At 44.2% G+C, this 13,589-nt stretch overlaps 1 long non-coding RNA gene and 2 other non-coding genes across 3 annotated transcripts; all 3 read right to left on the reverse strand.

The window, feature by feature from the left end:
- Positions 1 to 4,071: 4,071 nt before the first annotated feature.
- On the reverse strand, positions 4,072 to 8,519 carry LOC107978407. The gene is made up of 2 exons (XR_003480545.2): positions 7,035 to 8,519; positions 4,072 to 5,125 (listed from the first exon to the last, which is right to left on the reverse strand). It is a non-coding gene; the product is annotated as an uncharacterized LOC107978407 (long non-coding RNA).
- Positions 8,172 to 8,243, reverse strand: Trnaw-cca. The gene has a single exon. It is a non-coding gene; the product is annotated as a tRNA-Trp (tRNA).
- Positions 8,520 to 8,860: 341 nt separating the features above from the next.
- On the reverse strand, positions 8,861 to 8,932 carry Trnad-guc. Its single transcript has one exon. It is a non-coding gene; the product is annotated as a tRNA-Asp (tRNA).
- Positions 8,933 to 13,589: the final 4,657 nt, after the last annotated feature.

Below are 13,589 nucleotides of genomic sequence, written 5' to 3' on the forward strand. Positions count from 1 at the left end.
TATGCTTTTTTTAACGAAATAAATGTATACTTGTCTATACATACACACACACACACACAGGAAACGTTTCAGGGAACTTCGCAGGAGAGGAAGGAGCTGACCTCAGATTCAGTGTCTTAATCATTTCCTCAGTGTCTAAGCTAAGCTCTAGATTATGTGCTATAAGCTCTTAAAATTTAAGCATGAACAAAATTAAAAATATGAACAGAAAAATATTTTTAAGTGTTTGCCTATTTATACATGGTTAAATTAGAAAAAAATGAAAAGCTAATCCTTCACTAAAAATGGACCTATAAATTTAAAGAAACATGATTTTGTTTTGTTTTGTCTTTTTTTTTTTTTTTTTGATTTTGGTTCTTTGAGTCAGGGTTTCTCTGTGTACCCCTTGCTGTCCTGGAACTTGCTCTGTAGACCAAACTGGCCTCAAACGTTGAGATCTGGCTACCTCTGCTTCCCTAGTGCTGGGATCAAAGGTGTATGCCACCCTTCCTTGCAGAATAATAGATTAATAATAGATTGCTTTCCTAGAGGCAATTTTATTGTATTAGTTCCTCTTTTTAAAAAACTCAGCATTGCAGGTCATTGGCCACATGGGTATGCCTTTGAGCCCAGCATCTAGTAGGCAGAGGCAAGCAAATCTCCAAGTTCAAGTTCAGCCCCCGCTACATGGCCTGCTCTAGTACAACTAGGACTACATAGAGAGACCCTGTCTCAAAAGAAAAAAAACTAACAAAAAAACCTCAGTATTCATATGTGTTTAAGCGGCTGGGTTGTGGTGGCTGGCATAAGAAATCCCAGTACTTGGGAGGCAGAGGCAGAGGCAGGTGAATCTCTGAGTTCCAGGCCAGCCTGCTATACATAATGAGTCTCAGGTATCCAGGATGATGCAGAGAAATACTGTTTTGAGAAAACAAACACATGTGTTTTAGCAACAGTATGAAGCTAATAATAATAAGGCATGCCCAGGTGGCCAATGACCTGCAATGCTGAGTTTTTTTAAAGAGCAACTAATACAATAAAATTGCCTCTAGGTTAGCAATCTATTATTAAAATGAAATAATGCAAACTAAAATTAGTGTTTTAACAAGGATTTTTATACCTTGTAAAAGTTACCCCCCCCCAATAACTTCCCTGGGTACATAGAGAAGTATATTATTTTTCTGTGGAAAGGAGCTGACCATCAAAATCCTGATATTACAGACTGGTGACCCCAGCATATTCATATGCAATCGTCCCAATGTGTGGTATATCTTAGTTATTTTTTTTCCAGTAGAGTTGAAAATTATACCTAAAGAAACTGTGTCCAGAGCCAGGCGGTGGTGGTGCACGCCTTTAATACCACCACTCGGGAGGCAGAGGCAGGCAGATCTCTGTGAGTTCAAGACCAGCCTGGTCCATCGAGCTAGTTCCAGGATAGCCCTCAAAGCAATACAGAGAAAAAAAAAAAAGAATATATAGAATGGCTGGACAGTGGTGGCACTTGGGAGGCAGAGGCAGGTGGATCTCTGTGAGTCTACGTAATGAGTTCCAGAACAGGCTCCAAAGTGGAGTGTATCTAGCAAGTATGAGGCCCTGACCTGGGGCCTCTACCTCCTGGGTGTTGGGATTAAAGGGCTCACACCACATCCTTCTTCTCCTCTTCCTCCTCCTTCTATTACTTGGTTTTTTAGACAGGCTTTCTCTGTATAACAGTCCTAGCTGTTCTGGAACTCACTTTGTAGACTAGGTTGGCTTTGAACTCACAGAGATCCACCTGCCTCTGCTTCTGAATGCTTTTTTTTTTTAATTTCAGAATTTTTAATTTATTTTTATTTAAATTAGAAACAAGCCTGCTTCACATTTCATTCCCAGCTCTCTCTCCCTTCCCTCCTCCCCTGCCCCTCACAAACTCCCACCCCATCCCCCCTCTGCTACCCAGGGAGGGTGAGGCCCTCCATGGGGGATTGCCAAAGTCTCTCACATCATCTGGGGCAGGGCCTAGGCCCTCCCCCATGTGCCCAGGCTGAGAGAGCATCCCTCCGCAAGGAATCGGCTCCTAAAGTCAATTCATATGCCAGGGATAAATACTAGTCTACTGCCAGAGGTCCCATAGATTTCGGAGGCCTCCCCAGACACCCACGTTCAGGGGGGGTCTGGATTCAGTTCAATGTTTAGCTGTGGGTGTCTGCCTCTGCTTACATCAGCTACTGGATGAAGGCTCTAGGTTTTGGTCTTTTTTTTAATGGTGTGTTTTCTTGTCATGTGTGGGCATGTGCAGGTTCCTGAATCTCCTGAAACTGGAGTTACAGGCAATTGTGACTGGTGTGGGTACTGGGAACTGAATTTGGGGAAGAAAAGCACACTGCTTTTAGCCAGCAGCTGCTTCAGCCACTTCAGTTGTTTTAATCACAGCACCATGCCCAACATTCGATCTGTGACCCACGAAGAGCCAAACTGTAGATGCCTGATGTGCCCTAAGCAAAAACATCACTTCAAGTTTGTTGAATTGCCCACCTTTTTTAGAATTCCTGGACGCTATCTATGGGTGTGTGCTTGTGTGTTCTTACAGAAACTAACTTTCTCAGGAGATATGATTGCTCTCCTCAGCCACCAGTAATGTTGCTTTTCTAGGCCTTTCTCATCAATGTCCATGGGGATACCTTCAGAACTAATTCTAGTGATGAAAGTTTTCCTTTTAACTTTGTTGTAGAATTGCAGAGTAGAGAATAGTTTTCTCTCATACTCTATGTTAAGGTCAGGAGCTTAGGCTGGATGGTTAAATCTGTTCCTAATTACCGATTCCAAACTTTCCTCTAACAGTCTTCTGTTCATCTGGATAGAATAGCGTCTGCTATCTTCCCCACTTCATTTACCAACTTTCTGGATGTTTGCCAGAAATTAACTTTTTTTTTTTTTTTTTTTGGCCACAGGACCTGGCCCCTGTGTTGGTCAGGAATTTGAGGGCTCAAGGGCTCCTCAGCCAGCTAGCTCAGTAGTTGGCACCTCCTTCAGAGACTGAGAGCCCTTGGCTTAAGTTTCCCTCTGAGCTCCTCCTTGGCCTCTGTGACATCAGCTCAGATGACCCTCTCAGGTCCCCTTCTCATGGTCAGCTTGCCCCTGCATTTGGCCTCATCCTTCATCAATAATTGCTGTCCTTCTCAATCTCTATTTCAGGATCCCAAATGCTAACCATTAGGCTTTGTGCTCGCCTAACTGGTTGTACTCTTTCTTTCCTAATTAAAACTTCCAACTACAGCTGGGGATAATCACCAGCATTGAGGAGGCTGAGGCAGGGGGATATCAAGGTTGATGTCAGCCTGAGCTACATAGTGAGAGACATTTATTTAACAAAAGATTTAATTGCCTAAAATAGAAAAAAATGTATTTCATATTGAAATGGGTACTAAACCAAGAAAAATCATTAAAATACAAGTGATACCTAAAATCTTGAGAATGAAAAAATATTTGAAAGTGAATGAAGGATTTGATGCAATTGTTTTGTCATAAAGCCTTTTTCCTTATTTTTGTTGCTGTTAGGGGTTGAATTGATGTTCTGTGCATACCACTTAACCATACTGTCATTCTCAAAGCTGTATTTTTTCCAGTCATTTGGATAACTGTCTCCCTTTGTCATGCTATTGATGTGCACTTGACTTTTTTTTTTTTAAGATTTATTTATTTATTATGTACACAACATTCTGCCTCTATATATGCCTACAGGCCAGAAGAGGGCACCATATCTCATTACAGATGGTTGTGAGCCATCATGTGGTTGCTGGGAATTGGACTCAGGACCTCTGGAAGACTAGCCAGTGCTCTTAACCACCAAGCCATCTCTACTGCCCGTGCACTTGACTTCTTAAAGGCTGTTTTACACGGGATTGGTTGTGAACTTACGGCTATCACAGTACTCATCCCCAATGACTTATTTCTGCCGCTATGTTCCATCTCCTACAAACTTCACAGCCTAAGAATCACCACAAGCTGGGAACCAAGTGCTCAAAAATAGCCTTTGGGGGGCAGTCCAGATTTAACCCATAAGAAATACCTGGTAATAAATACATATACATATGAGGAAATACTGCAAAGCCATAAAAAACATATTACTGACATTTATTTAAGAATAAGAGACTGTGCCAGGTGCTTCATGCCCTTAATCTTAGCAGTTGAGAAGTAGAAGCTCGTGGATCTCTCTGAGTTTGAAGGCAGCCTGGTCTACATATTGAGTTCCAGCCACAGCTACATGGTGAGACCCTGTCTCAAGGGGGAAAAAATGTGGGGGCAGGAAATGGTGGCACATGTTTGTAATTCTTATGCTTGGAAGGCTGACTGTGCGTTGAAGTCCAGCCTAAGCTACATAGCTGGTATCAAGAGAATCAAGCAGACCTGGAGTGATGGTTCAGTGGGTCAGTGTGCTTGTGCCATATGCAGAACCAACACAGAGGTGGAGACATGACTCCATAGAGTTGTCTTCTGACCTCTCTGTGCCCCCTACATCAGGCATGTGCAAATTATACATCATCATCATCATCATCAATGAGTTAAAACCATGCAGGGCCTGGAGGGATGACTCAGCAATTAAGAACCCTGGTTGCTTTTCTAAAGGATTGGAGTTCAGTTCCCAGCAGCTCCATCAGTTTACAGCTGCCTATAACTCCAGTTCACAGGGACCTGGTGTCCTCTTCTGACCTGCAGGTACCAAAAATCCATAGACACATTTTTAAAAATTAAAAATGCAAAGAAAAAAGTACTGTTAGTCATTTGTATCTGAGCAAATCAGCATCTGGAATGAAAGGATCACGTTGGCCCACAGTTTCAGTGATTCCAGTCCGTGATTGGCTGCTTCCATCTCTCTTAGGGCTGGGACAAGGCATTAACATTATCACAGATGGGCAAGGTGTGGGGAACTCTCACCTCATGGCAACTGAGAAGCAGAGATAGACAGGAAGACAGGAGGAACACCATACACCCTCCAGGGCTCTGAGAGGGCTCAGTGGTTAAGAACATTTGTTGTTTTTGTAGAGGACTTAGGCTCAATTCCCAGCACCTACATGGCAGCTCACAGCTGTCCTCAACTCCAGTTTCAGGGGATCCAAAACCCTCTTTTGGTCTCTGACAGCACCGAGCACAAATATAATTCATAGACCTACATGCAAGTAAAACAGTAATACACATAAAATGAAAACAAACTGAATCAAATATATATTCACCTCCCAGGCCCTGCCACCTACTAGCCCATTCACTATAAACTGATCAATGGATTAACCCCGCCAATGAAGTCAGTGCTTTCAATGGGGCCCATGACTGTGGACTAAGCTTCTAACATATGGACCTTTGGGGACATTTCATACCAAAACCATAACAAATAATAAATTAGTTCTGACCATAACGCTCATAGTACTTCCATTGTGGGAAAGGGAGTCACAAGATGGCTCCGCAGGTAAAGGTGCTTGCTGCCATTCCTGTGACCTGATTTTGATCCCTAGAAGCCTCAAGATGGAAGAAGAGAGCCCATATGCTGTCCTCTGGCCTCCCATAGGCATGCCTTAGCACAAGCACCTTTCCCTAATAAGGTAGTTCTGTTGGACTATGAGGTGCAGGTGGATTCTTTTCTTCTTTTTCTGTACTTCCCAAGATTTCTACAATGAACATACATGAGATGGCTTAACAGGAAGTACATGCTGCCAAGCCCCATCCCTGAGCCTCTTATGGTAAAAGGAGAGAACTGAGTCCCATAGGTTTTCTCACTTCCACAAGCACGAGAGCATCAGCCTCCCCAAAACAAAACAAATGTAATGAAGAGGAACTCAATTAGCTAGGCGTTGTAGCCCACACCTTTAATCCCAGCACCCGGGAGGTAGAGGCAGGCAGATCTCTGTGAGTTTGAGGCCAGCCTGATCTACAGAGTGAGTTCCAGGACAACCTCCAAAGCAATACAGAGAAACCCTGTCTCAAAAAAAAAAAGAGGAACTAAATTAATATGAGAACTGAGTGTGGGGATACCTGCTTGTCACATCAATAGGAGGCTGAGATGGGCAGAAGACAAGTTGGAGGCCAGTGTGGCCTACACACTGAGATCTTTCTCAAGAGAAAAATAAAACCTACCCCAGTCCCCCACCTAAAAAAATAAAAAATAAATGTGAGAAATTAAAGGATTACTTAGCCAATCTGAATTCGTCTGTCTTCAATATTGTAGACAAAAATTCCATTTAATCAGCTCATCCAGGGACTATCTGTTTTAGGTAATTGACTTAAAATAATCTCAGAAGAGAGAGGTTATTAATTAGGTGAACACATAACCAGATTATACTATACTAGTGGATATATCCCTTTTTAAGATATATAATAATAGACAATTTTTTTTTTGTTTTTCAAGACATTGTTTTTAAATTATAAGCTTCTTGTGAAATGGAAGTTTTAGAAGAAAAACAGTGATCTGCCAGGTGGTGGTGGTGCACACCTTTAGTCCTGGGACTCAGGAGGCAGGGACAGGCAGATAGATCTCTGAGTTTGTGGCTACCCTGGTCTGTGTGGTAAGTTCCAGGACAGCTAGAGCTTATAGTGAGATTCTGTCTCAAACAAACAAACAAATGGTAATAGTCAGGTACATATATTTGCCCTAGTTAGCTCTGCCAATTTCACAAAGCCTAAGATCAGCTGAGAGGTCTCACCCATGAGGGATGCCCAGATTAGATTAGTCGGTGTACCTGTCTGTGGGGAACTGCCTGGTTAATTGACATAGGCCAGCCCAGCCCAGGTGGCACCATTTTGCAGGCGGGTGGTCCTGGGCTATGTAAGAAAGCCAGCATGAGCCTGAGGGCGCTAGCAAGCAGGATTTCTCTTGCGGTTTTGCTTCAATTTCCTCCTTGAGTTCCTGCTGTGATTTCCCTCAATGATGGACTGTAACTCATAAGTTGAAACAAACCCCTTCCTCCCACAAAAGGCTTTGGTCAGTGTTTTATAACTGTAACACAATTGGGGCAGCAAACAGAACGCTACTGCTTTACAGTGTAGATAGCATTTTGGTATATTTGGACTTATTTGACACCCCTTACCTTGTATGGTAAACAGGACCTGCAGTCTTTTCTTCCCCAGTTATCCCTAGGGTGCAGTCCGGGAAGTCTAGGCCATGTTCTGTGTTCTTGGTGATCTTGTTAAAGTCATGAATGACAAAGTCATGAATTGCTATAACAGCCTACATTGACCTCAGAATAAATTAGGAGGACACAAGCTCCTTCCTGTATGGTCTGTCTCTCATTTATCTCCCCAGCCCTTTCCCTGTAGAAGTAGACAACATTGGCTTTTTTGAGGGTTGCTGCCTTCTTGTTCTAGCCTAACACGAACTTTCTATGTGCACACATCCTTGACATGTATCCAAAGTATGATGCCAGTCCTACTACTGCATTAGGACTCCAAGAGACTAATTTTTACTTAATCAATGCTTCAAAAGTCCTGTCTCCAAATAGCCACATTCCGAGTTACTAAGGATGGGGGAAGGGAGCGAGTTAGAGCTCCAACATGAAAACTTCGGATAGACAACTCTGTGTTTAAATCTACCTTCCCCCACTTTGCATCTAGTGCACTTTTTGTCACACTTAGCTTGAACCGAACATGTTATTTGTACAAACTAACCTTTTCAATGCAGACAAAATAGGTTGCATCACCTTGTAATGGGCTACATGACCGGGGGCAGAGTTAGTGCCTCCGTTTTATGACTCCATTCCAGTTTACGCTACTTTCATGGCGCTAAATCCAACGTTTGGCACCCAGTGGCTTAAAATACAACTTTTCTGCTGCTCAAAACTTGCATTATTTAATAGATTGTACGCGATCGTACTTGCTTTCAAAAGGCAAACAGATTAAAACCACTTTTGGAGAAACAGTACCGCAATATTGTGTAATTGCTGTGAGAAAGAAAACGCTTAACGCAGAACAGTTAAGACCATCTCTCAAGTAATTAATTACACACACCCACTCAAAAAAAAAAAAAAAGCCCCTTCACATTACAAGGCCTAAAAACGGCCTTCAGGCGTTACAATTTATGGTAAGCCTTATTTTTCAGCAGCTAAAGTACTACGGTAACTTTTGAACGAAGCTTTATAACCCCAAAAGCATTTTCGAAAAATGGCGGGAACACACCATGGCTCGCATGAAACTAATGAATTCAAAAAAGCAAAAAGACAAAAGAGCCATGACCCCGACGTGATTCGAACACGCAGCCTTCTGATCTGGAGTCAGACGCGCTACCGTTGCGCCACGAGGTCCTGCTGGGCTGTGGCTCGCGCGGTTTCTTAGGACTCCGCTAACATGGCGGTTGGAGCCCGCCTCGTCCGTCCACTCCCTGTCTCTCCCTCAGGAGCTGGCGGAGCCGGGTCACTCGGCGCCCGACCGGCCCTGGCAGCTAGCTCTCCGCCTAGGTCGGGAGCAAACCAGCGGGCGGGAGACTGAGGGTTCGCGTCTAACCCGGTCCTCTGGCTCGCAAGAAACCCGCGCTTCCTCTTCTGTCCCCGCCACTTCCGGCCGGCCGCCCCGCCTCCGCCCGTTAGGGGCGGAGACGCCCTCCCCCTCCCCCACGCGGTCTGCGCGCCCAGGGAGCGACCTCCTTTTGTAATCTGGCGGGACGCCATTGCGCACGCGCGGGCCTGCGCCGTACAGTGACTGTGCGCCGCTCCCCGCTTAGGGGCTGTGCTGTCATTTCCGGTTCCCGCGCTGCTGGGGCCGAGAGCGCTAAGCGTTTTCTCTCGGAGAGAGCAAGTTCTCTTTTCACTGGGAGGGCTGAACTTTTAAAAGCGATTGCTTTGATGGGGACAGGACGCGGTTCGGGGCACGGGTGACAGGAATGTCACTTCTGTCCATTCCAGGGCAATAAAAATTTTGCGACCTCCCCGTCGGGGAATTGAACCCCGGTCTCCCGCGTGACAGGCGGGGATACTAACCACTATACTAACGAGGAGCCGTGAGCGTCTGCTCTCCCAGGTCTCTCCTAAAGGATAGATTAGGTGTCTCTGGGCTCCAGGGTCTCCCTGCAGATTGTGCATTGGAAACTGGATTTCTTGAAATGACTGTTGCACCTTTTATCTGGGCGTGTTGCTGGTTCTCACTGTCTTTATTTAGAATAAAATACATTTCCAAGTTAAGTCTAGAGAACCACATGAAAAAATATCTTAGCAAAGCCCCAAGCTTTCCAAATGTGTGGGGCTTTCGTGTTTGAGCTAATCGTGACGAAGTCATGCATATGAGGAGTTGAGAGCCTCACAAATTCGTGTTTTATTTGGAAGGTGAAGTTCGAGTGCCAGGTCTCTAACATGGTCAGAGCTGTTCCGCAGCCCTGTGTCTTCAAACGATTCGTCCGTCGGCGTTCGTGACACAAAAGGATCCGAGCTCACGGTTAGCTGCCTTCAAATGAAATTCTACTGACCGACTGACTGACTTTTCCTATATCCGTTTTCAAGAGTCTACAACTTAAAAATGACAGACATAAGTTTGTACATGGCTAAGGAATATTGCGTTTAAAGAACTAAAAAAAAAAAAAGAAAAAGTGCCATCGACTAACATAGGGCTGTGAAAATACAGCAACCCTACCAACAGGAGCCTTTTCGTAAGCAGGATTAAGCCATTTTTCTAGGGGATCAAGGAAGACATCACTTATAAACTTTTATTTTGTCACCAAGTGCATTTATACAGCCACAGGTAAACAGACACAAAAGGATTCAGGAGATGTATGGAACTTACAATGTACCAGTCATTGTATTAGATGCACTGGGATGTGTTAATGGCTAAATCCCGATTTTTTTTTTTTTTATGGTGTTTATGTTATAGTAGAAGCCAGCCAGACAATAACAATACTAGAACTGTCACTCATGTACCTTCGGGTCCTTTTCTTGCAGTGTTTTAAGAACAAGTAAATTTTTATAGATTACAAACTGCATGGTAATTTTAAAAAATAACATCTGTTGGCAGGGGTTATTTGTTTAATATAGAGAGAAATGGTAATTTCTGAGGTGTGTTTTGGCCCTTGAGGGGTTTGTTTTCCCCTCTAACTACACTAACTTCCTGAAATAGCAAAAGCCTTCCATACCCTGTAGCATGTGTCCACTTCTCATTCTCCAATAACTCTTGTGAGGTCCAAAGGTCCCTGGAGTAACTATGGCAATGCCCTTTTCTGGGTAGGATCTAGGGGACTTGCCCAGGTCTTTCAGTTGGCAGAGCTACAAGAGAGCAGGAACCGAGGTTAGCTGAATCACCTGTTTGCCCTACTCCATATAGGGAGAAGAGGCACTCTCTGCATGCCTCACCCTGTCCCTGCCGAGCTACGCCTGTGTTCCCTTGTGTTACTGCACCCTGGGGACACTAAGCAGTAGCCTGAGTCAGTTCAGGCCAGGGAGCGAGCAACTCAGCACCTGCTGTCTATCTTCCTAAAATGGAAAGGAAAAGCTGGTAATTAACCTGAAACTGCAAGCTACAAATGCTGCTGGCAGTAGGTAGTCCAGAGGTCACCCCGTGTTCCATGGAGGGAAATAGCATAATGGCAGTTAATGTTATTGGAGCTCTAAGTCTTGATGAAGCTAAGGAATTGTTTGGGTAGTAATCCTGTCTCACAAAATGACTCACACTCATCTCTTCAGCCTGTGAGGCAAGAAGAGCTGAAAGAGAACCGTAGGCAGAGTGTGTGACACAGGTAGGAAGTGAGAAAAAGCTGGGAATCCTGCAAGTTCTGGCAGCAACTCCTGGGCATTTGTGTTTATATGACATATGTAACATGTTTGTTCCTGTATTATTATTGACTAATCAACTATTACAGCTGGCAGGCAATGTATGGTTACTTATTCTTGTACTGAACTTACAATGTGCCAGATACTGTATTAGATGCATTGGGATATTTCAATGGATAAATCCTGTTCTTATGGCACTTACATTATCAGGCAGGCAGACAGTAAACAATATAACATGTTAGACACCAGGCGATAAACAATATAATAATAACATGTTAGATATCACTAAGAACAGATTAGTAGAATAAAATTAGAGAGTGGCTAGCTAAACAGGTTTGATGGAGGTAAGTTTGGTTAGGAAGCGAACACTGGGACTGGGAAAATGACCCACTGGTGAAGAGCTGGTGTGGCTGTGGCAGTGGACTGGAGTTTGGTTCTCAGCACCCATGCCAGGGAGCTTGTAACCATCTGAAACTCTAGCTCCAAGGGATCCACCAAGCTCTCTGGCCTTTCTGGTACTGCACTCCTGTGACCGTATCTCCCTCCACACACATAATCTAAAAAAACATATCTTAACAACAACAAAGACGTGACTATTTCCCAAGGCTCAGAGAACATGGAGGCAGAAAGAGCATGTAAAGGAGTGCTGTGGAATGCTGTGTTTAGATGCTAGACGAATGACAGACAGCAGCTGTGACTGTGAAGTCTGTCCGGACTGAGCCATCGCGATGGGGAGGGCCTCCTAAGGCCCCACTGTCTGCGAAGGAGACCTATATTCCCTCAGTGGCATAGCCACTGGGAAGTTGCCCTTGCCCAAGTAAATAATCCCCACCGATGCTTATGGAAAAAACCCTAAATAAACGTTTGGCAAGGGATGGGGGAGGGGTGGGTGTCAAAAGGAGCCGTGTTGGAAAGAAGGGGTTTGGTGGGGGAAAGATAGGGGAGGAAGGGGGACATGATCAAAGCCCACTATATATGTGTGTATGAAATTTAATGGAATTGAAAAAGAATGTTTCTTTGTTTTTGGTTTTTTGAGACAGAGTTTCTTTGTGTATCCCTGGCTGTCCTGGAACCAGGCTGGCTGTTTAAAACTCACACACAGAAGCCTTTAATCCCAGCACTTGGGAGGCAGAGGCAGAGGCAGACGGATCTCTGTGAGTTCGAGGCCAATCTGATCTCCAGGGCGAGTGCCAGGATAGGTTCCAAAGTTACACAGAGAAACCCTGTCTCAAAAAACCAAAACCAACCAAATAAACAAACACAATAAAACCTCACAGAAATCCACCTGTCTCTTCTTCCTGAGTACTGGAATTAAAGGCCTGTAATTCTAGCCCTTTGGGAGGTTGGGGCAGGAGGATTACAAGCTCCAGACTAGCCTGGGTTAACTTGGGCTACAGAGTGTCTGAGCTAGCCTGCATCATAGTGAGGTTGTTCCTAAAAATGAATGAGGCCGGTGGTGGTGCCCACCTTTAGGCCCAGCACTCGGGAGGCAGAGGCAGGCAGATCTCTGTGAGTTCGAGACCAGCCTGGTCTATAAGAGCTAGTTCCAGGACAGCCTCTAAAGCCACAGAGAGACCCTGCCTCAACCCCCCCCCCCGGTGAATAAATAAAATAAAAACAAGAGAAAAGAGGCAAACAGTTGACTGGGTTGAGAATAGACTGTAGGGCGGTAACAAAAGCAAGAAAACCATTAGTGAAGAAGTCTATTGCAACAATCCACATAGGTGTCCCAGTTTGCTTTTCTGTTCTTGCAATGAAACACTTTGACTAAAAAACACTTAGGGAGGAGGGTTTTCTTTAACTGATATGTATTCTTCACTGAGGGAAATGAGGGCAGGAATTCAAGACGCACACCAAGGCTGACTAGTGCATACTGGATGGCTTTCTGGCTTCCTGCTCAGCTCATCTTTTAATGCATCCCTGGCTCACCTGTCTAGTGATAGCGCCATCTACAGTGGGCTGGGCCTACCCACATCTGTTGTCAATCAAAATCTTTCATAGTCATGGCCATAGGACAATCTGACCAAGACAAATTTCCATCTGGGGTTCCCTTTCCGCAGATAACTCTAGCTAGGTTTGTGTCAAGTTGAAAATTAAAACTAACCATCACAACAGGAAACTGTGTTTTATGTTTTATCTTTTAAAGAAATTGTTACATTGTTTTACTAGGGTTGCTCTTCCAGATTGTCCCAGAGTGTTTACTAGGGTTTTATTCCCAGTGCCCATCGGTCTAGCTCTGCAGATCTTTTCCTGTCTGTGTCCATTTCTAAGGTAAACACAACCCAACCTGTTGCCCCCCGCCCAACCCCACCTTCTACCCCCACTTCCCACCTGAAGAAGATTAGAGATACTAATGACTCATGCTCTCTCGGACAGTTTGGGGGTCAGTTTTCAAGTTGTTAGGAAAGACAAATCATTCTGGGTGTTTGGAAGTAGAATGGAATAATTTTCACTTCTTTTCTTTTAAAAGCAAAGCAAGACAAAAACAAACAAACAAAACCCTTGCTTTATTCCTGTTTTGGGTGCACAGCTAAAATACAGTTTTTGTGCTGCTTGAGGATCTAAGAAAAAAAAAAAAACCTGTCCATACATAGCTCGTTTGTAATTTCGCCCTCTTTTATCAGCAAAGTGTTGTCATAAGAGTTTACCCATCCTCATCCAGATGTGGTGGCTCACGTCTGTCTTTAGTCCTATCTCAGAGGCTGAGGCACGAGGACCAGACCGTCTGAATTTCAGGGTACTCGGGCTACAGAGGAGAGCCTGTCAAACAAACAAACAAATAACAAGCAAGCAAAAACCCATAAAGTGAAGTTTACAATCTAATCAGAAAATTGCAGGCAGCCCTACTCTTTATACATTTATAAATACTGAGAAAAGTTGGAAAGAAATAGAAAAAAA

The sequence above is a fragment of the Cricetulus griseus genome (assembly GCF_003668045.3).
Source record: "Cricetulus griseus strain 17A/GY chromosome 1 unlocalized genomic scaffold, alternate assembly CriGri-PICRH-1.0 chr1_0, whole genome shotgun sequence".
In the NCBI taxonomy this organism is placed as follows: Eukaryota; Metazoa; Chordata; class Mammalia; order Rodentia; family Cricetidae; genus Cricetulus; species Cricetulus griseus.